Raw genomic sequence first — 22,242 nt, 5'->3', positions numbered from 1 at the left:
GAGTTCTGCCCAAATTCTGGCTGCTGGATTCGAGGCCGCACGGGAACAGTTCGCATGCTTGTTCCCCGATCTAGATCTCAGCATGGTGTCCCTCAACAACGAGGTGGTGGATGGGAAGGTGGTTCCCGCTGAAGACTGATCAATTTCCTCCATCCACTACCTTTACGCTTTCCCTTTGCATATAATTGTAATGAACTTTTTCCTTTTTCTGTATATGTGCCCCGAACTGATATTTACTTAATGACAAGACCTTTGTATTTCTTCTTGTAACTTCTTTGTCTGCTTTAACTTTCCTTGCGCGATTTACTTCAAAGAAATTAACTTAGCGATTTTGTAAGCGCGAGCATATACTTAACTGCTTCGAACCACTTCAACTTCAAATAATAATCACTTTAACAACTTGTAATCTCAAGACAATGAACTTCAGCGTAAAACCATACTTCAAACAACGAACTTTAACTCAACTACTGGCTTAAAACATCGCTTCACCCGATCTGCTTCATCAAAAACGGGTCTTTAACTTTCTCGCCACTGTTTGAACTCTTCCTGGTCGCCAAAGACTCTTGGCGATATCAGCTTCTTTCTGGCTTCATGCCTTGGCCATTGTTCTTTTATCTGGGGGTAGAGGCGCCTTTCGGATCCTTCTCTACCTCCTTGAGCTTCAGAACAAGAGACCGGGTGGCTAGGCGCTCTCTTCGAACCTACCTTAGCCACCTTCCAAACTTCTTCCGCCCTCTACACCATACCTGAACTCGTTCGAGACGAGAAGGATTTTATCTTGCCTGAACTCGCTCATCGGCGAGAAGGTCTTTAACTCGCCTGAACTCGCTCATAGGAGAGAAGGTCTTTAACTCGCCTGAACTCGCTCATAGGCGAGAAGGTCTTTAACTCGTGCCTCTACATTGCCCCAGGGGTTACATCTCCTCTCCCCCAGAAACACTGAGGACTTTCGCTGGTGCCTCTACATTGCCCCAGGGGTTACATCTTCTCGCCCCCAGAAACACTGAGGACTTTCGCTGGTGCCTCTACATTGCCCCAGGGGTTACATCTTCTCGCCCCCAGAAACACTGAGGACTTTTCACTGGTGCCTCTACATTGCCCCAGGGGTTACATCTTCTCGCCCCCAGAAACACTGAGGACTTTTTACTCTTCCTCGCCTGCACTCGCTCGACGGCGAGGAGGTCTTTTATCTCGCCTCAGGACGCGCGAGGGCGTTGAGGTCTTTTAACTCGTGCCTCCGATCGCCGAAAGACGATGAGGACTTAAACTTTTTAGAAAGCATGCAATCTATCTTTACCTTGCCTTAAGTCACGTATAAGTGACAAGGTCTTTCTTCAAAACTTTCTGAAAACAACAAGCATGCAATCTGAAAACAACTTAAACTTTGAAAACCTCTCTTTATTGGGTGGCCCCGTTAAAAACCCTCCTTAGGGAAAAAAGAGTGCCCCCTTCAAACTGTTTTAACAGAGACATTGTAATGTAACTTCGTGTTTGTCTTTACTTACAAAGCTTCTTAACTGTAATACAACTTGAGGTGCGTGGCGTTCCAAGTGCGAGGAATCGCCCCTCCTTCCAATGTCTCTAAGCGGTAGGCGCCGTTCCCGAGTGCCTCGGTTATTCTGAACGGTCCCGTCCACTTGGGCGACAGTTTATTCTCTATCTCGTACTGGTGGGCTTTCCTCATCACCAGGTCGCCTTCTCTAAACTGTCTCGGCATCACCTTTGAGTTGTATCTTCGTTCAATCCTTCTCTTCACCGCCTCAGCCTTCAATCTTGCCTCTTCCCTGACCTCCTCCAGTAGATCCAGGTTCAACCTTCTCTCCTCATTCGAGTCTTCCTCCACGAAGTTCTGGAATCTCGGCGAGCTCTCCTGGATCTCCACTGGAATCATTGCGCCACACCCATAGACCAAGCTGAACGGGGTCTCATGGGTTCCTGACTGTTCGGTGGTGTGGTACGCCCAGACTATACGGGGTACCTCCTCAGCCCAGCTTCCTTTGGCTTTCTCTAGCCTTCTCTTCAAACCTCTCGGCAACACCCGATTAGCTGACTCTACTTGGCCATTTGTCTGAGGGTGCTCGACGGATGCAAACACTTGTTGAATTCCCACCCCTTCGCACAGCTTCTTCAACAGGTGGCTTGCAAACCGAGTCCCATTGTCCGACACCAGGCGCTTGGGCACACCAAACCGGCACACAATGTTCTTCCACACGAAACCTTCGATCTTGTGTGCGGTGATCTGGGCCACTGGTTCTGCTTCAATCCACTTGGTGAAATACTCAATCGCCACCACCAAGTACTTCATCTGCCTGATCGCCAGCGGGAATGGCCCCAGGATGTCGATTCCCCAAGTATGAAACGGCCAAGGGCTGTAAATCGACTTTAACTCCTCGGGAGGCGCCTTGTGCCAATCGGCGTGCTGTTGGCATTGTTTGCAACACTGTGCATACTTCTTGCAATCTTCTCTCATCGTTGGCCAGTAGTACCCTGCACGGAGAGTCCTTGCAGCCAGAGCTCGACCCCCGACGTGGCTTCCGCATATCCCTTCGTGGAGCTCTGCCATGATTCTCGTGCATTTCTCGCCATGCACACATTCCAGGAGTGGGTGAGTGAACCCAAACCTGTACAACTCGCCATCAATCAGTGTGAACTTGCTAGAATTCTTCTTTATCTTCCTAGCCTCTGTCGGATCCAGCGGGAGAAGGCCATCTGCCAGGCACCGCTTGTACTGCGTTATCCAGGTGTCTGGCTCATGGGTAGCACAGACCTGCGTCATGTTCACCTTCTCTCCTCGACATGCTCTAATTCTCGGCGATCTCAAAGTTTCTTGCGTCAAAGACTTGTGACTTCTTGCCGCTTTTTCCGTCGACCTGCTTATCTGAAGAACCAGGTGATCTGCTACAAATGCTCTCGGCGTCTTCAGAGTTACTTGAATCACCGTCCTCTGTCTACCCCCCTTGCCTGAACTGGCAAGCTTAGCTAGCAAGTCAGCTCGGGCATTCTGCTCTCTGGGCACATGCACCACTTCAAAGGAGGCAAAGGAACTCTTCAATTCCTGCATATACTCCAAGTAAGCCGCCATTTGTGGATCTTTAGCCTGGAACTCGCCTGTTACTTGCCCTGTGACTAGCAGCGAGTCACTCTTAGCCATCAGCACCCTCGCTCCCATCTCCTTTGCCAGCAAAATCCCGGCGATCAGCGCCTCATATTCTGCTTGATTGTTGCTGGCTTTGAAGGCAAACCTCAAAGATTGTTCGATCAATACGCCGTTGGGTCCTTCCAAAATGACCCCAGCACCGCTACCCTGCTGGTTCGACGATCCATCCACCGAGAGTACCCAACGGAAGTCGTCCCCTTCAACTCGTGTCGCCTCAGACGAGAGCTCGACCACGAAATCTACGAAGATTTGCCCCTTAATCGGGCCTCGGGGTTCATACTTAATATCAAATTCTGATAGCTCTACTGCCCACTTCACCATCCTTCCCGCAACGTCGGGCTTCTTCAAGACCCTCTGGATAGGCAGGTCAGTCATCACCAGAATTGTGAAGCTATGGAAATAGTGGCGCAACCTCCTCGCCGAAAATACCACAGCCAGCGCAGCCTTCTCCAGGGCCTGATATCTCGTTTCGGGGCCCTGCAGCACCTTACTAACAAAATAAATAGGCTTCTGAGCCTGATCTTGGTCCTGGGCGAGCACCGCACTCACCGCCCTCTCAGTTACAGCAAAATACAACCTGAGAGGGGTTCCCACCAGCGGTTTACACAAAACCGGCGGGCTCACCAGGTACTCCTTCAGCTTGATGAAAGCTTCCTCGCACTCCTTCGTCCAAGCAAACTTGTTATTGCGCCTTAAGCACTGGAAGTAGGGATGTCCCTTCTCTCCGCTAGCCGACACGAAGCGAGACAGGGCGGCCATCCGACCTGTTAGTTGTTGTACTTCCTTCACGGTAGCTGGGCTCCTCATCGCCAGGATGGCGGCACACTTATCCGGGTTGGCTTCTATGCCTCTCTCATTCAAGAGGAAACCCAAAAACTTTCCAGCCTCCACGCCGAAAATGCATTTCTCTGGATTCAGCTTCAATTTGAACTTGGCGATCGTCGTGAACAATTCCTCCAAGTCTGCAACGTGCTTGCTTTTCTCTGGCGAGGTCGCGACCATGTCATCGACGTACGCTTGCACATTCCTTCCCAGCATCGGTGCAAGTACTCGATCCATCAACCTCTGGTATGTGGCCCCCGCGTTCTTCAGCCCAAATGGCATCACTTTGTAGCAGTAGCACGATCTCTCGGTCATGAAGGCAGTCTTCTCTTCATCCATGGGATGCATCTTGATCTGATTATACCCCAAGAAGGCATCCAGGAAGCTCAACAACTTACACCCTGCAGCACTATCCACTAGGGCGTCTATGCTTGGTAAAGGATATGAATCCTTTGGGCAAGCTTTGTTCAGGTCGGTGAAATTGACGCACATGCGCCATTTCCCATTACTCTTCTTTACCAGCACGAAATTTGCCAACCATTCAGGGTACTGGACTTCCCTGATGTGGCCTGCAGCGAGGAGTTTCTGTGTTTCGTCCCTAATCGCCTGCCTCCTCTCCTCGTTGAACTTTCTTCTTCTTTGTCGCACTGGTCTCACCAAGTTGTTCATCGCCAGATGATGGCACAAGAAGTCGGGATCGATCCCGGGCATGTCCGAAGCGGACCATGCAAACGCATCCAGATGCCGTTCTATCACCTTGGCGATCTGGTCCTGGAGCTCAACCTCCAGGGATCTTCCCAGCTTGAAGATTTTTCCCCCGATCTCTCTCTCGAGCCACTGCTCGACGGGTTTTGGTCTGGTTTCTCTGGCGATCACCGCCCTGGCGATTCCCAGTTCTCTCGCTTCCTCAGGGCGATTCCTTGCCTCTTCTTCCTCCAGACCGGCATTCCCCTCCCCTAGCTCAGCATCCACCATCTCCACGTCTCTTCCGACGGTCTCTTCTATTATCGTCGACCTGGGCTTCACACCGGGAGGTGGGGTGGTTGTTACGTAACTCACCGATCTTTTGTTTTTCAGGCTATTCTAATAGCACTTCTTTGCTTCTTTCTGATCGGATTTGATGGTGATCACCACCCCCTCCATAGACGGCAACTTCACCTTCATGTGTCGGGTCGACGGTATAACGCCTATCCTGTTGAGCGTGGGTCTTCCCAACAGGATGTTGTATGCTGAAGGGGCGTTTACAACAAGGTATTTGATTTTCTCTGTTCTTGAACCCGCCTCATCTGTAAACGTAGTCCTCAACTCTATGTACCCCCTGACCTCCACCTGGTCACTAGCGAAACCATACAAACACCCTCCATAGGGCCTTAGCTGGTCAAAGGGCAGCTCCAACTGCGTGAAAGTCGGCCAGAACATCACGTCTGCCGAGCTTCCTTGGTCCACCAGCACCCTGTGGACCTTTCTTCCTGCTGTGATCAACGAGATGACTATGGGATCGTTGTCATGAGGCACAACATCCCGAAGATCTTGCTTGGTGAATGTAATGTCCACTTCCGGCGAGTGGTCTTCAAACATATCCACCGTCATCACAGACCTCGCGTACCTCTTCCTCTGTGATGCGGTGCATCCACCCCCTGAGAAACCCCCTGCAATGGTATGGATTTCCCCGTGCGTAGGCATCTCGTGCTGCTAAACCTCTCCACCTGCTGGTTGGGAGCTCGACGCGCCCCCCATCCTTCTATCCAGCAAGTAGTCATTTAGGAACCCGCTCTTTACCAGATCGTTGAGCTGGTATCCTAAAGCCAAACACGAGTCCAAGGTGTGGCCAAAGCCCTGGGGAAACTCGCACCAGGCGTCTAGCTTTGGTCCCAGCACCTTGTCGCCTACCTTCTTGGGCGCTTTCAACCTGGCTGATATGTTGGGAATGGCGATCAGGTCCGCCAATCCCATAACAAACTTGTGCTTAGGCGGGCGATTGTACTCCCGGCGTGCTGGTTGCGGGCGACCTTGGCCCCTGCCCTTGTTTTTCCTTGGATCATAAGGATGGCGAGTCCTCTGATCCCTTCTGGCCGCTGCTGTCTCCAGAACCCTTTGTGGCTGGATCCTGGTCTGGGCGCGTGGCCTAGCGGGAGCCACGCTTCCTCTCTTCTCGGCGACTTCACTCTCGTCGGCGATGTGGGCCACCGCAAGTCGCCTCACCTCAGCAAACGTGGCGGGGTGAGCATCAATGCTTCGCAGAATGGTCCCGGCAGCACGCCCTTCTTAAATGCATAGACCAGCATTTCTTCATCTTTGGCCGGCGATCTGACCAAAGCGATTCAAGTAGTCCCTGAGGGACTCTCCCTGATATTGCCTTATATCAAACAAATCGTAAGACACCCTGGGCGGTGCCTTATTCACGATGTACTGCTCGACGAAAATCTTCGAGAACTGTTGGAAATTGGTTATGTGATCGTTAGGCAGGCTCACAAACCACTCCAACGCCGTTCCCTGGAGCGTGCTCATGAACATCTTGCAGTATACGGCGTCTGATCCTCCTGACAGCATCATCTGCGTATGGAACATGGTAAGATGAGCCTCAGGATCCTCCACGCCGGTAAAAACAGCCTTGACAGGTACCACACTCGCAGGAATAGGCGTGTCAGTAATCGCCTGAGCGAAGGGCATGGGAAAAACACGAGGCGGCGTTGACGGCACGACCTCTTCAGCAATAGGACGCCCTTGCTGCTCCTGAAGAGCTTAACGCAGCTCTTCAGTCACCTTGCTAAGCTCATCATTCCTGGCCCGAGAGGCGGCCAGGTCCTCATGCATTCTCGCCTGTTCTATGCGCGAGGCTTCCACGGTTGCCTGCAACGAGCGCATAATCTCTACCATCTGCGCCATGGTCATGGCGGCGGCGCCTTCAGCAGCAACGGGCGCAACTGGACTTGAACGGTTGCTTCTCATTTTTCTCATGAAACTTGACGAATCACAGAATGCACCGAACAACACTTACTTCAGCTACGATCGATTCAGCAATCAATCGGTCAAAACTGCGCGAAACTCCGCAAGAACACTCAAGAACACAGCGAACCTCCACAGAAACCTGCAACTCCACCAGAAACCACCGCTTCTTCCACGACAAACCAAACGAGCCAAAGAACTCAATTCTCACCGAACAAATCTCGCGTAAACAGCAGAAAACTTCACTTCACCGAACAAAAACCCAAACGAACGGTGGAAAACGCGAAAATACTGAACAAAATTCAAACGAACAGCGAACAATGGTTGCACCAGCACAGAAAACTACGAAAACCTCCAAGAACTCACGCTGTGGATGGGAACAGGTTTTACACGGCCCCACGGTGGGCGCCTGATGATCCTGCCTGTTGACCAGAACGTTGGAACTTGCCTCGTCAAACTTGGATCGACGTGCGCACCGCTTCAACCTCCGTCCTTCGTCACGATCCACCTCAAGAACCTGCAAAAGAACAGAGCGGCGCCGCTGCGGCCGATCGCACTCCAACGCCCAAGTCAGTGACTGAACCACCAAATACTTCAAGAGCAAACACTCAAGAACTCTCAAGGAACCGTGCAATGTTCTCTCTCATAGTATGCTCAAGAACTCGCAAGCGTAAAGAAGACAATCTGAACGTGCGTACCTCAAAACTTCGTTGGGAAACCCTTTTATACCTGGTCACTTTCTCTCTCCTGGCAGTTACGCAGCTGGACACGTGGCTCGCATCCAGTCGTACGCGTGCCATCATCTGGAGCCTCCTTGACTTGGGCGCTGCTTCTGACTCTCTTTTGGCTAAGTTACTTATGCATGGTACTGCCCAGTGCATAGCTAACTTGGGAGCGCGATCTCTACTAGAATTGGCGAGTTAGGGTGCCTTCGTACACCTTCCCTGTGGTCTCGCCGGCCGCCTTCATAATCTGCACCACCTTCATCTTCGGCGGTGTGCTTGCTCTGGCGATCTCCAATCCCTTGGTCGCCTGAGTTTACATCTGGCGACTTCATCTTTAACCCGGTGATCGCCGGTTCTGGTACACTGAAGATCGGAGCATGGCAACTACATAACTGGCGACTACACGAGCCCCCCGACTTCCTTTCCTTTTGCCAATCTGGCGTCTTGTCAATACGCCTATACTGTAGCTTGATGCCACGTCATCACTTCCGACTACCACGGCGGTACACAAGCCCCCCAGTCTTAAGCGAAGACTTGTCCAGCGAAAAGACTAAAAGAGTCACGTCAATACAGATCTACGTGGCACTGGCGCAGAATTTCAAGCGGTTGTACTTTCTGCTTCTCTGACGCTCCACCAAACACCTCACCCATCGCTCGACACGTGGCTTCATCAACGGCTACCTTTAGTTAACGTTTGTCATGTACTCCATATTCAAGAGGTAGGTCCAATTTATATGCATTGTTGTTGACTCGCTTGAGAACTTGGAAAGGTCCATCTCCTCGGGGACTTAGTTTGGACTTCCTTTGAGTTGGAAATCTATCTTTGCGAAGGTGAAGCCAAATTAAGTCTCCCTCCTCAAAAATTATTTCTCTCTTCCCTTTATTGTTGTATTTTGTGTACTTCTCATTTTGTTGTTGTATTTGGAGTTTAATCTTCTCATGCATTTTCTTTACAAAATCAGCTTTGATTACGCCTTCCTTATGCACAAAATCTTGTGGATTAGGAAGGGGTATCAAATCCATGGGTGTGAGAGGATTAAAGCCATATACTACTTCAAAAGGAGAAGCATTAGTAGTCTTGTGAACTACTCTATTGTAAGCAAATTCAATATGGGGAAGGTACTCATCCCAAGATTTGTGGCTGCCCTTCATGATAGCCCTAAGCATAGTTCCAAGAGATCTATTGACTACTTCGGTTTGTCCATCTGTTTGAGGATGACAAGAAGTTGAAAATTGTAGTCTTGTTCCAAGTTTACCCTAAAGAGTTTTCCAAAAGTGGCTGATAAACTTGGGATCTCTATCAGACACTATACTTCTAGGGAGACCATGTAGTCTCACCACTTCTCTAAAGAAGAGTTTAGAAATATTTTGAGTGGGACATTTTGCGAAAACGGTCCACTACCACAAAGATAGAGTCATGGCCTCTTGCAGTCCTAGGAAGTCCTAAAATGAAATCCATGCTAATGTCTTCCCAAGGGGCATTTGCAATCGGCAAAGGGGTGTAGAGTCCATGCGGCATTGTTCTAGATTTTGCTTTTAAACATGAGATGCATCTAGAAAAATGTCGTTGGACATCTTTCCTCATGTGTGGCCAACAAAATTTTGCTTTTAAAATATCTAGAGTTTTATCAACTCCAAAGTGGCCCATGAGTCCCCCCTCATGTGATTCTTTGACAAGGAGTTTCCTATGTGTTCCTTGGGGAATGCAAAGTTTTCCTTCTTTAAAAAGATATCCCTCGGACACATAGTAACCTCCTTGTGCTGTATGTAGACATTGGGCATAGATGGATGAGAGTTCTTGATCGTCTTGGTAAAGCTCTCTTATGTGGTCAAATCCAAGAATTTGGGCACCCAATTTTGAAAAGAGTGTATGCCGTCTTGAAAGAGCATCGGCCACTATATTGGTGCTTCCTTTCTTGTATTTGATTACATAAGGAAATTGCTCAAGAAATTCCATCCATTTAGCATGTCTCTTGTTGAGCTTGTGTTGGCCCTTTAAATATTTTAAAGACTCGTGATCACTATGGATGACAAATTCTTTGGACACAAGGTAGTGTTCCCAAGTCTTTAGGGCTCGCACAAGAGCATAGAGCTCTTTGTCATAGGTGGGGTAGTTGAGGGTGGCACCATGGAGTTTTTCACTAAAATAAGCAATGGGGTGTCCACCTTGCAACAAAACCGCACCTATGCCTACCCCCGATGCATCACACTCTATCTCAAAAGTTTTGGAAAAATTTGGAAGAGATAGGATGGGTGCATTGGTGAGTTGAGCTTTTAGCCTTTGAAAGGCTTGCTCATGCTTTTCATTCCAACAAAATGCAACATCTTTTTTAACAAGTTCATTCAAAGGAGATGCTAGGCTAGAAAAATTAGGCATAAACCTTCTATAGAAGCTAGCTAACCCATGAAAACTTCTCACATCACTTACATTTTGTGGAGTTGGCCACTCGCGGATGGCTTTGATTTTCTCAGGTTCTACATGCACCCCCTTATTGTTTACTATGAAGCCTAAGAAGACTACACTATCTACACAAAAGGTACACTTATCCCTATTTGCAAAAAGACTATTTTTCCTAAGAACTAGAAGAACTTCCCTAAGGTGACTTAAATGGTCTTCTAGGGTTTTACTATATACTAAAATATCATCAAAGTAAACTACTACATATTTACCTATACAATCCCTCAAAATGTGATTCATAAGCCTCATGAATGTACTTGGGGCATTAGTAAGCCCAAAGGGCATCACCAACCACTCGTATAATCCAAATTTGGTCTTAAAAACGGTTTTCCACTCATCACCCTCCTTGATTCGAATTTGGTGATATCCACTTTTAAGGTCAATTTTGGAGAATAGAGTTGACCCATGCAATTCATCAAGCATATCATCAAGCCTTGGAATTGGATGCCTATACTTGATGGTGATGTTGTTGATTGCTCGACAATCACAACACATGCGCCATTTTCCATCTTTTTTTGGCACCAACAAGACAGGTACAGCACAAGGGCTTAGGCTCTTTTGAACCCAACCCTTCTCCAACAAGTCTTGAACTTGTGATTCTATCTCCTTAGTTTCCTCGGGGTTGGTTCTATAAGCAGGCCTATTTGGTAGGCTTGCCCCCGGAATAAAGTCTATTTGATGTTCTATTCCCCTTAGAGGAGGAAGCCCAATGGGTCCCTCTTGTGAGAATAGATCTTCAAATTCACTCAAAAGATTTTCGATTTGAGGAGGTAAATTCATAAGTTCACTACTTGTGGCAGTGCATGTAAGTGCTCCTTTACAAAAGATAAGGCTTGGTTGTTCAACAAGAAGCAAATTTTCAAAAACGTTTTCAAGAGGCTTTTCTTGTTGACCAACCTTGTGGGAAGGAACACTCTTCTCCCACGCCTTCCTATCCCTAAGGATTTTCTGTTTTTCTAGCGCTCTTTTTTTTTTGTTTTCTTCATCCCTCTTTTGCTTCATTTGTATTTGGTCTTTTACCACTTGAGAATGTGGTAAAGGACTAAGTACAAACTTTTTATACTTATGGGTGAAGGAAATTTCGTTAGTGAGACCATCATGCAAGGTTTTCTTATCAAATTGCCATGGTCTCCCTAATAAAATATGACAAGCTTCCATAGGCACTACATCACATAAAACTTTGTCCTTGTAGTTCCCTATGGAAAACTTGATTTCCACTTGCTTGTCTACATGTAGTTCCCCATTTTCATTAAGCCATTGAAGTTTGTAAGGTTTTGGGTGAGGAACCACTTGTAGCTTAAGCTTTTCAACCATCCTAGCACTACAACAATTACAACTAGATCCACTATCCACAATGAGAGAGCATATGTTTTCTAAAACATTGCATCTTGTATGAAATATGTTCTCTCTTTGTGTTTCAATGGATGTGCTAGGGTGATTGTTGAGGGTTCTCCTAATCATAAGCAATTCGCCCTCTAGTGGAGCTACCCTCTCATCCTCTCCCCCTTCCTCTCTCTCACTAGGCTCATCCTCACCACTAGTGTGCTCATCTACACCTTTAAGAAACAAAGTCCTTTGGTTTGGACATTGTGCTTGCACATGCCCCCTACCATAGCACTTGAAACACTTAACATCTCTAGCTCAGATGGGTGGGGTTGAGGTTTCTTTGGTGAAGGGCTTGGTAGGCTCTTTTGGTTTTTCCTTGGATGTACTACCCTCCCTTCTAAATTCTTTCTTGGGATAAAAGCTAGAATAAGGGCTCACCTTTTGACTTGATGTTTTACGCAAGTTTTGTTGCTCAACTTTAATGCAAAGTTGAACCAAATCATTCAAGTCTTGATAAGGTAAGAGCTCTACTCTATCTCTTATCTCAAGTGATAGGCCACTAAGGAACCTAGCTATGGTGGTTTCCTCCTCTTCTCTAATGGATGCTCTCATCATGTAGAGCTCCATTTTTTGCCTATACTCTTCCACACTCATGTTCTTTTGTTGGAGTCTTTGGAGCTTGTCCATCAACTCCCTATGGTAGTAGGAAGGTATATGTCGACGTCTTAGGGCTCCCCTAAGGTCATTCCAATATGTGATGGAAGGTTCCCTATGAAGACGTCTTTCTCTTTCGAGAGAGGTCCACCAATACATGGCGTTCCCTTGGAAACTAAGGGTGGCTAAGGGTACCTTACGTTCCTCACTTACCCTATGGCAAGCAAAGAGTTGCTCTACCTTCATCTCCCAATCTAGATATATTTCTACATTTTCCTTACCATGAAAATGAGGTAGGTCTACTCTAGTTTCCCTTGGCACCTCTTGTTCCCTTTGCCTAGTTCTTCTAGGGGGTGGTTGGTAATAATCATTGATTCTACGGCTTCCCTCCCCTAGAGACTCAATACTTTGAGATGCATGAGTAAGCGTTTTTTTTTATTTTTGTGTTTTTTGTGATTTCTCTTCTTGAGCTTTAGCCAACTCATTGATTTTGTTCTCATTCTCCAATTGTCTAAAAGATATCAATTGTACCGCTTGGGATACTTCTTTTAAAAGAGTTTTCAAAGATTTTACTTCACTTTCTATAGACTTTGGAGAGTGAGAAGAAGAAGACATGGCTAAAACTTTGTGTATATAGGTGTTTTACTTTGAGAAAGTTTAGGAAAGTTAAAGAAGGTAGTTTTCCAGGTAAGGGAGGTGAGTCACAAAGGACTACTTAAGTACCAAGCCTTTTCCTTGCCAAAAACTATCCTCTAATATCTTCACACAAGACTTTCTCTTAGTGAAACACTTAGAACACAAATAAGTTGAGAAATAAATGCAAGAAAACAATGTAAGCTATCTATGCAACAAAACTAGTCGGTTTTAACACAAATTTAACAAAACTAACCATGCAAAACGTAGCTATGAAAGCAAAAGAAAAGCAATTACAAACAAGTAACAATTACTAAACAAGAATGCTATACTATTCGGCCCTAGGTGAGGCTTCTTGGACACTTTGAGCCCTTGAAGACACACTCACCGTCTAAAACGTAATTAACAAGGTAATTAACAATAAACCAAGTTGCAAAGGAAATAAGAGAACTCCCTTTGTTGATCCTCTTTTGGTTAGTGCACTTCTTTGTTGTCTTTGCTTGTTGATCTTCCAAGTGTTTGTAGTGTTTATTTCAAGAATGCTTGTTTCGGCCTTGGCCTTGTCTTCTCCTTAGAATGATGGTCTTTAATTCTCCAATTTCCAGCACCTAGCAAAGAGCTAAACCTTAACCAAATCAAGTTCCCATTCACATAAGCACCAAAGAAGAATTAAATTCCAGCACCCAAATTAGAGGTCAAAGAACAAAAGCAAGAAACAAATTTAATTGAATAAAACAGTACCACCAAAAGGATTTAGATTGTGACAACTAGAAAGAGAGTCAAGTAATTAAAGCAAACAAATAAAGGTACTCAATTAAAGGTTGGCACACAAAAGAATTCCTAAAGAAAAGCACTAGATTAGATGACCAAATAAAAAAAAACAGCACCACTGGAAAATGTTGTGGGCCAGAAACGTGTTTGTTCCCCGATTTATGCTGAGCTGTATTTTTAAAATTTGACTCTGAAATTTGATATGCAAGAGATTCAGGATCTTATCTAAAATCTGGCTTTGGAATCACTCAAAACGCATGCACCATTTTTTTTTAATAAATTTTGCAATTTTGGTGTTCGGTTAGGCCAGCTGGAGCGCTTCAGATTTGCACTCTGATTTTAAAAGATTTATCATTTTTTTTTCTGTTGCTTCTTTTGACCTAATTCTTTTTTTGTCCTTTCTATAACACTTTAAACTTTCATTTTCCAGAGAATAAAAATTTTCCTATGAGTGGAAATATTTTTCTGGGTTAAAACAGCCAAAACAGAGAAGGTGAAACAGGGGAATCTGAAAACTGGAAACAAAAAACAGCAAGATACCAAAGTTTAGACACAATGGAAATTTGTGAAATAGAATTGTGTAGAATCTAAACACAATATGAACTCAAACTAAAAATTAAAAGGCACCAAAGGAGCAAAGAACAGCAGATTCAAGCAAAATAAAGAGACCCAAAATCAAGAAACAATCAAGCCAAATAAAAGGACTACTATGAATTGTTGACAATATGGATGAACATGACTTGACAAAACATGTATAGATTCAGAAAATTAAAGACTCAAAGCATAATATGAACCAAATAATGAAAGCAATAAAGACTCAAAAGCCTAAAAGAAAATAGAAACTCAAAGGTGTATGGAATCCTATCACAAATTGCACAAGAACTTGTTCAAGATCAATTGAACAAGAGTGCTTCGGTTGGATCTTCCACAAAGCACACCAAGAACAAAATTAAAATGTAAAAAACAGAAAGACAAGTATGGAAAGTAAATGACAATATGAAATAAAGAAGAACTAAAATTGAAAAGACAAGAAGCTACTCATCTTGAAGAACCAAAGCTCATGATACCAAATGATGGCATTTTCATGAAGTTCTTCTTGAATCAATGTAGAGTATGGGGCGGAAGCAATGAATGAGAGTGAGCAAGATCCTCCTTAGAGTGGTGTTGATCTTGTAGGTGCATGATAAGTATGGGTATTGAGTGGTTCGGCCAGCTCAAGGGAAAAGATGAAGGAATTGAAGTTTAGAGCCTAGGATTCTAGGGAGAAGCAAAGTTGAGCACAAATTGGCAGCATAACTTTACTCACAATAAACTTGGAAAATACATGAGTTAGCCTCCCTATTTATAGGCTATTTGGGACGTAAGACCTAAGCTAATACATAATGAAATGTAAACCAAATGAAATGCAAAGCCTAGGCCATGTGCCATGACCGGTCACACCTAGCAAGGTTCTAGAAAGTTTCACTCAAAATACTTTCTACACTACTCTAATTACTAAGTACCCCTATTGGGCCTTTATGCAACATATACAAGGCTTTCTCTCTTCCATCCGTAGCTTCATCCACTTGTGCTTGTACATGCTTAGCCATTGATCTTGTGAGAGGACCTAGACGGTCTAGGTTCACATCTAGACGCTCCATGGATAGCTTCCTTTCTTCACGTCCTAGACGCTCACTCCTTGGAGCTAGACGCTCTCCTTGGTCTAGACGCTTTTCATGGTTTGGGCTTTGGCTCCCATGGCTAGATGTGCTTGGCCCTCCTCCATCACTTTCGGTCACCACATCAACAACTGCCTATCGCTGGGGTACCAGTTGGACGAGTTAGTAAAAAACGGGTTCTTGAAGGATTATCTCGCTGAACCTGCCACGAGCGCAACCCTGCCAGAACAAGCGAAGGATCAAGTGCATGAGATGCCGGTCCATGGCGAAGTTCACACATTTCTGGTGGTTTTTCTGGAGGGGGACCCACTGCATCCCAACGCAAGAAATATGCGAGGGGAGTAAATTCGATTGACGAAAAAATCTCAGGCGACTTGTGGGAGTCAGACCTCGTGTTCACGAGGGCGGACCTACGAGATGTTGTCCCGCACGACAATGACCCCGTGGTCATTTCGGTAGTCAACGCCCGGGGACAGGACGGTACACTAACTCATTTGCTTTGTTTGATGACTCCCAGAGATGGACATTTGATCCTGGAGGACGAGCCTAGTTTTTAAAACAGGAATAAGGCTATTGTTCGAGATCAAATTTGTAGATCTAAGGACAGATCCTCTTAAGAAGGAGGGGATGATGGAAACTATCCAGCCACATACATCCACATAATGATGATGAAGAAGAAGCATTGGATTTGAGGACAAATCCTTTTCAAGAGGGAGGGATGATGGAAGAGGACCAAGACCATGATAGAAAAAGTCCAAGCCCAAGCCCAAATACAAGTTCAAGCTTCAGCTCAAGCCCAACAAATAGAAGATCTGGGGCAACTAAGCATCATTGGATGTCTTTTTTCGTTATTAGTTTTGAGTATTTTTAGTACAACATAAGGGGAGGTGTAAATATAGATATAAGAGGTGCAAATGTATAAAGATAAGTCACACCTTTCATGTGACATAAAAAGAAGGTGTAGGTGTAGATTTAGGAGGTGGAATAAAACAGAAACCAAGTTACACTTCCCTTGTGACTAGGAATTGGCTCCAAATTCAAATGCTTCTCATTTGAATTCCCTCCACTTTCATTTGAATTTTCAGCCCTCTAAACACTATAAATAAGAGGGCTTGACTAATGTAATTTCAAGATTAATATAATAGTGAATTGCTGCCAAATTTGATCCAATATCACTACTTCTCAAAAACCTCTCAAGGTTAGACTATTGATCTTCAATTTCCATTCTACCAAAGAGAGATGGCCTCACCACTCTCACTTCATACCTAACCTGCACCTCCAAGGCAACCACATCTTCTAGGAGAGCCTTGACCGTGAACCTCCATTAAGCTTCCGCAAATTCCACCAACAATCCTCCAAGAATGAAGGCACTTTACCATCATTTGGTATCAAGAGCCATGGTCTTCAAGAGATAAGTGCCTTAGCCACAAACCCTAAACAACTAGCAAATCAACACATAAAATGCAAATATGCCATGCCTTGTTCCGAGCAACATTCATTTTTTTTTCGACTTTTATGTCAAAACTTATGACCATTTGAAGTTTTTTTATCCCAATATTGACTAATTGAAGTTGCCACAAACCCTAAACTACTTACAAATCAACACATAACATGTAAATATGCCACGCCTCGTTCCGTGCAACTTTCAATTTTTATCCAACTTCTCTATCAAAACTTGATATGATTCCAATAGCAAGATATAGATGATTCTTTGACATTTTATGGAATCAACTTGAGTTGGAGAATGAATAGGCACTTTTAATAGAATTGGATCAATGATCTATGTTTCAAGAACTCACCAAAACTTGCACCAAACACCAAACTCACATGGAAGACCCATTTCTTGCCAATTGAACCGATTAAAAGAGGTAAGAAAGCAAAAGAATCGTTTAAATTGCTTAGAAACTGAAATGCACCGAAAAAAATAATAGGAAATTAAGAAGAACCAAACGAATTCAGCAAAAGAGAAGAAGAACTGAACTAAAACAAGAATTAAGCTAAAGTACCGAATGAAATTGCAAGAATAGGAACCTAAGACATGTTTTAGCTTCGTATGAACATGGAGATGAAAAGAAAAGATGGAGAAGAGAGGAACTTATGTGAATGAAGAGCTTGGTTGATGGACACGCCACTTGAAGTATGAATGCTCCAAGATAAGTGTGCAATGCCGCTACTTGAGAGAACCAAGGCACTCAAGATGAGACAAGGAAGAGGAGAAGACAAGTTCTCACACACTCAATCACCAATTTGGGAGAGTTTTGCTACATCAAACATCAATTCTCCATTATGAAGGACCTAAGCCCTCCTTTTATAGGAGCAAAGGCCGGTCATGAAGCTTACAACACAAGCTAACCAAAAGACTCTTCATATGCTACTTACTAATAGCGCCTAAATGAAGCATGAAGAGTCCTCTTCTAGAAAATTCTAAACTAATGCCTAAAGATGCTTTTACAAAAGAGGTATCTAAGGTTTCCCTCTAAGCACCTTTCCTAAAAACTATGTGTACTGCCCTGGTAGTCGGAAGTGATGACGTGGCACCAAGCTACAGTGTAGGCGTGTTGACAAGGCGCCAGATCCGCAGAAGGGAAGGAAGTCGGGGGGCTCGTGTAGTCGCCAGTTATTAAGTTGGTGTGCTCCGATCTCCAGCATACCAGGCGATCGCCCAGTTGAAGATGAAGTCGCCAGATTGTAAACTCAGGCGACTAAGTGATTGGAGATCGCCGGAACAAGCACATCGCCGAAGATGAAGGTGGTGCAGATTATGAAGGCGGCCGGCGAGACCACAGGGAAGGTGTACGAGAGCACCTTAACTCGCCAATCCCAGTAGAGATCACGCTCCCAAGTTAGCTATGCACTGGGCGGTACCATGCATAAGTAACTTAGCCAAAAAGAGAGTCAGAAGCAGCGCCCAAGTCAAGGAGGCTCCAAATGGTGGCACGTGTACGGCTGGATGCGAGCCACGTGTCCAGGTCTATAACTGCCAGGAGAGAGAAAGTGACCAGGTATATAAGAGTTCTCAACGAACTTTCTGAGGTACGCACGTTCAGATTACACTCTTTACGCTTGCGAGTTCTAGAGCTTACTGTGAGAGAGGACATTGCACGGTTCCTTGAGATTTCTTGAGTGATTTTGCTCTTAGTATTTGGTGGTTCGGTCACTGACTTGGGCGTTGGAGTGCGATCGGCCGCAGCGGCGCCGCTCTGTTCTTTTGCAGGTTCTTGAGGTGGATCTCGAAGAAGGACGGAGGTTTGAAGCGGTGCACACGTCGATCCTTTGACGAGGCAGTTTCCAGCGTTCTGGTCAACAGGCAGGATCATCAGGCGCCCACCGTGGGACCGTGTAAAACTTGCTCCCATCCACAACGTGAGTTCTTGGAGGTTTTCGAAGTTTTCTGCGTGGTTGTGTGCTGGTGCAACCATCGTTCGCTGTTTGCTTGAGATTTGTTCGGTGAATTCGCGTTTTATACCGCTCGTTTGGGTTTTTGATCGGTGAAGTGAGGTTTTTCTGCTGTTTACGTGTGATTTGTTCGGTGGAGTTGAGTTCTTTCGCTCGTTTGGTTATCCGCGGGAAAAGCGGTGGTTTCTGGTGGAGTTGCAGGTTTGTTTGAAGGTTTGCGGTGTTCTTGCGGAGTTTCGCGCTGTTTTTTCCGATTGATCGCTGAATCGATTGTGGCTGAAGTAAGTGTTGTTCGCTGCATTCTGTGATTCGCTGAGTTTCATAAGAAAAATGAGAAGCAATCGTTCAAGTCCAGTTGCGCCCGTCGCTGCTGAAGGCGCCGCCGCCATGACCATGGCGCAGATGGTAGAAATTATGCGCTCGTTGCAGGCAACTGTGGAAGCCTCGCGCATAGAGCAGGCGAGAATGCACGAGGACCTGGCCGCCTCTCGGGCCAGGAATGACGAGCTTAGCAAGGTGACTGAGGAGCTGCGTCAAGCTCTTCAGGAGCAGCAGGGACGTTCCGTTGCTGAAGATGTCGCGCCGTCGTCGCCACCTCACGTTTTTCCTATGCCTTTCGATTAGGCGATTACTGACACGCCCATTCCTGCGAGCGTGGTTCCAGTTAAGGCTGTTTTCACCGGTGTGGAGGATCCTGAAGCTCATCTCACCACGTTCCATACGCAGATGATGCTGTCGGGGGGATCGGACGCCGTGTATTGCAAGATGTTTGTGAGGACGCTCCAGGGAACGGCGCTGGAATGGTTTGTGAGCCTGCCTAACAGTCACATAACCGGTTTTCAACAGTTCTCGAAGATTTTTGTTGAGCAGTACATCGTGAATAAGGCACCGCCCAGGGTGTCTTACGACCTGTTTGATATAAGGCAGTATCAGGGAGAGTCCCTCAGGGACTACCTGAATCGTTTTGGGGCGCAGATGGTCAGATCGCCGGCCAAGGATGAAGAAATGCTAGTCTATGCGTTTAAGAAAGGCGTGCTGCCAGGACCATTCTGCGAGGCGTTGATCAGGGCACACCCCGCCACGTTCGCTGAGGTTAGGCGACTTGCGGTGGACCACATCGCCGACGAGAGCGAAGTCGCCGAGAAGAGAAGGAGCGTGGCCCCCACTAGACCACGCGCCCAGACCAGGATCCAGCCACAGAGAGTGCTGGAGACAGCGGCGGCCAGAAGGGATCAGAGGACTCGCCATCCTTATGATCCAAGGAAGAACAAAGGCAGGGGCCAAGGACGCCAGCAACCAGCACGCCGGGAATACAATCGCCCGCCTAAGCACAAGTTTGTCATGGGATTGGCGGATCTGATCGTCATTCCCAATATATCCGCTAGGTTGAAGGCGCCAGAAAAGGTGGGCGACAGGGTGCTGGGACTAAAGCCAGACGCCTGGTGTGAGTTTCACCAGGGCTTTGTGATGTGATTCCAATAGCCACATAGAACAAGATTCTTGACATTTTTAGGAATCACCTTGAGCTGGAAAATATAGAGGCACTTTTCTTAGAGTTGGATCATGGTTCTAAGTCAAGAACTCACCAATAACAAGTACCAAATCCCAAACTCATTTGGATGAACCAAATATTGTCAAATGGAATCAACAAAGGAATTATAAAATGGATTGACCGAACAGAATTAGGCAAGAAAATATATGAACCGAACATAAAAGGAATTAAAAACAAAAACAGAACATAGGTGCTGGAAAATGGAATAGCCGAACCAAAACAAATCAAAAACACAAGGCAACATGAACAATTGAAAAAGAAGAAAGGAAGGAGAAGAGAATGCTCATGAAGATGGAAGAATGGTTGGATGATCACGCCACTAGAAGTATGGATGCTCCTAGATGAGTGTGCAAGCCGCCACTTGAGGAAACCATGGTCCTTCAAGATAAGACTAGAGTAGAAGGCTCAAAAGCTCTCCAAATGCTCACTCCAATTTTGAGTATAGTTTCTTTAGATAAATTCAAATCTGAAAAATACAAGGAGAGCACCTCTATTTATAGCCTAAGGTGCTGAAAATCAAAGCTAAGAGAATTCAAAATTCCCTCCTAAACTTACTCAAAACCGGCGCCTAAACCTATGCATGAGGAAGGTGTGATCCCTTCCTTCACTTTGGCACCTCCTATTCTACTACTACACCTACCTACTAATACACCCCCCTAAAGCTCCTAACTAAGGCCTAAAAGATGCTATAACAAAAGAGGTTTCTAAAGTTTCCCTCTAAGCACCTTCAACTAAAGAAACTACAAAAAGAGAAAATAAATGTCCTCTAGCTCCCAAAGCTTTGAACATGCTTCTTGTAATCCTTTGAGGTGGACTTTGACCTCCATGGGCGTCCTCCATTTGTGCCTCCACCTCTTCTTGAGCTTGATGAGTGGCCTCCATGTTCTCTTGAACTTGATCTCCATCATACTCCCCGAGTTGGAGAGAATTCGACCACGAATTCTGGAGACCTACAGAAAAAGGAGTTAGATCGCTGACATTAAAAGTATGACTACCTAAGAATGTATCAGGCATATCTAACTCATAAGCATTGTCATTAATCCTCTTGAGGACTTGGAAAGGTCCATCCCCTCGAGGCATTAGTTTGGACTTCCTTTGAGTAGGAAAACGATCCTTCCTCAAATGAAGCCAAACCCAATCGCCCTCATCAAACAACAATGCTTTTCTCCTTTTATTGGCAAGTTCAGCATACTTGCCAACCTTCTTCTCAATTCTCTTATTCATGTCTTTATGCAAAGTTTTCACAAAAGAAGCCTTTTCATCCCCATCTTTGCACAAGACATCTTCAAGAAGGGGAATAGGAAGAAGATCAAGAGGTGTTAGGGGATTAAACCCATAGACCACCTCAAAAGGAGAATGGGAGGTGGTAGAATTTACTACGCGGTTATATGCAAACTCAACATGGGGTAGTAAATTCTCCCACACTCTAGGATTCCCCGAAATAAAGCATCTCAATAGTTGTCCCAAAGTTCTATTTACCACCTCGGTTTGACCATCAGTTTGTGGGTGGCAAGTGGTAGAAAATAAAAGCTTAGTTCCAAGCTTGCCCCACAAGGTCTTCCAAAAGTGACTCAAGAACTTAGGATCTCTATCGGACACTATAGACCTAGGAATCCCATGCAAGCGAACCACTTCTTGGAAGAAGAGGTTTGCAATGTGGCATGCATCATCCACTTTGTGGCAAGGAATAAAGTGAGCCATCTTTGAAAAACGATCCACTACCACAAAAATGGAGTCCTTTCCCTTTGATGTCTTGGGTAAGCCTAAGATGAAATCCATAGATATATCCACCCAAGGCATTGAAGGGATAGGAAGAGGAGTATAAAGACCATGGGGATGCATTTTAGATTTAGCTTTGCGGCAAGCTATGCATTTATCACACAAACTATGAACATGTTTAGGCATATGAGGCCAAAAGAAATGTTCATGCAACACATCCAAAGTTTTAGCAACCCCAAAATGTCCCATTAAGCCCCCCTCATGAGCTTCTCTAACAAGAGATAATCTAATAGAGCATTGGGGAACACAAAGACGTTTTCCCTTAAAAAGAAAGCCATCTTGAATAAAAAAGTCTTTGTGTCCTCCCTTAAGACACTCTTGATAGAGGAGAGAAAAATCAAGGTCATCATGATAAAGTTCCTTAA

The sequence above is a fragment of the Phaseolus vulgaris genome, chromosome 5, assembly GCF_000499845.2.
Source record: "Phaseolus vulgaris cultivar G19833 chromosome 5, P. vulgaris v2.0, whole genome shotgun sequence".
NCBI classification, from domain to species: domain Eukaryota; kingdom Viridiplantae; phylum Streptophyta; class Magnoliopsida; order Fabales; family Fabaceae; genus Phaseolus; species Phaseolus vulgaris.
The sequence above is the reverse complement of the archived record's forward strand: the minus strand, read 5'-3'. Positions refer to the sequence as shown.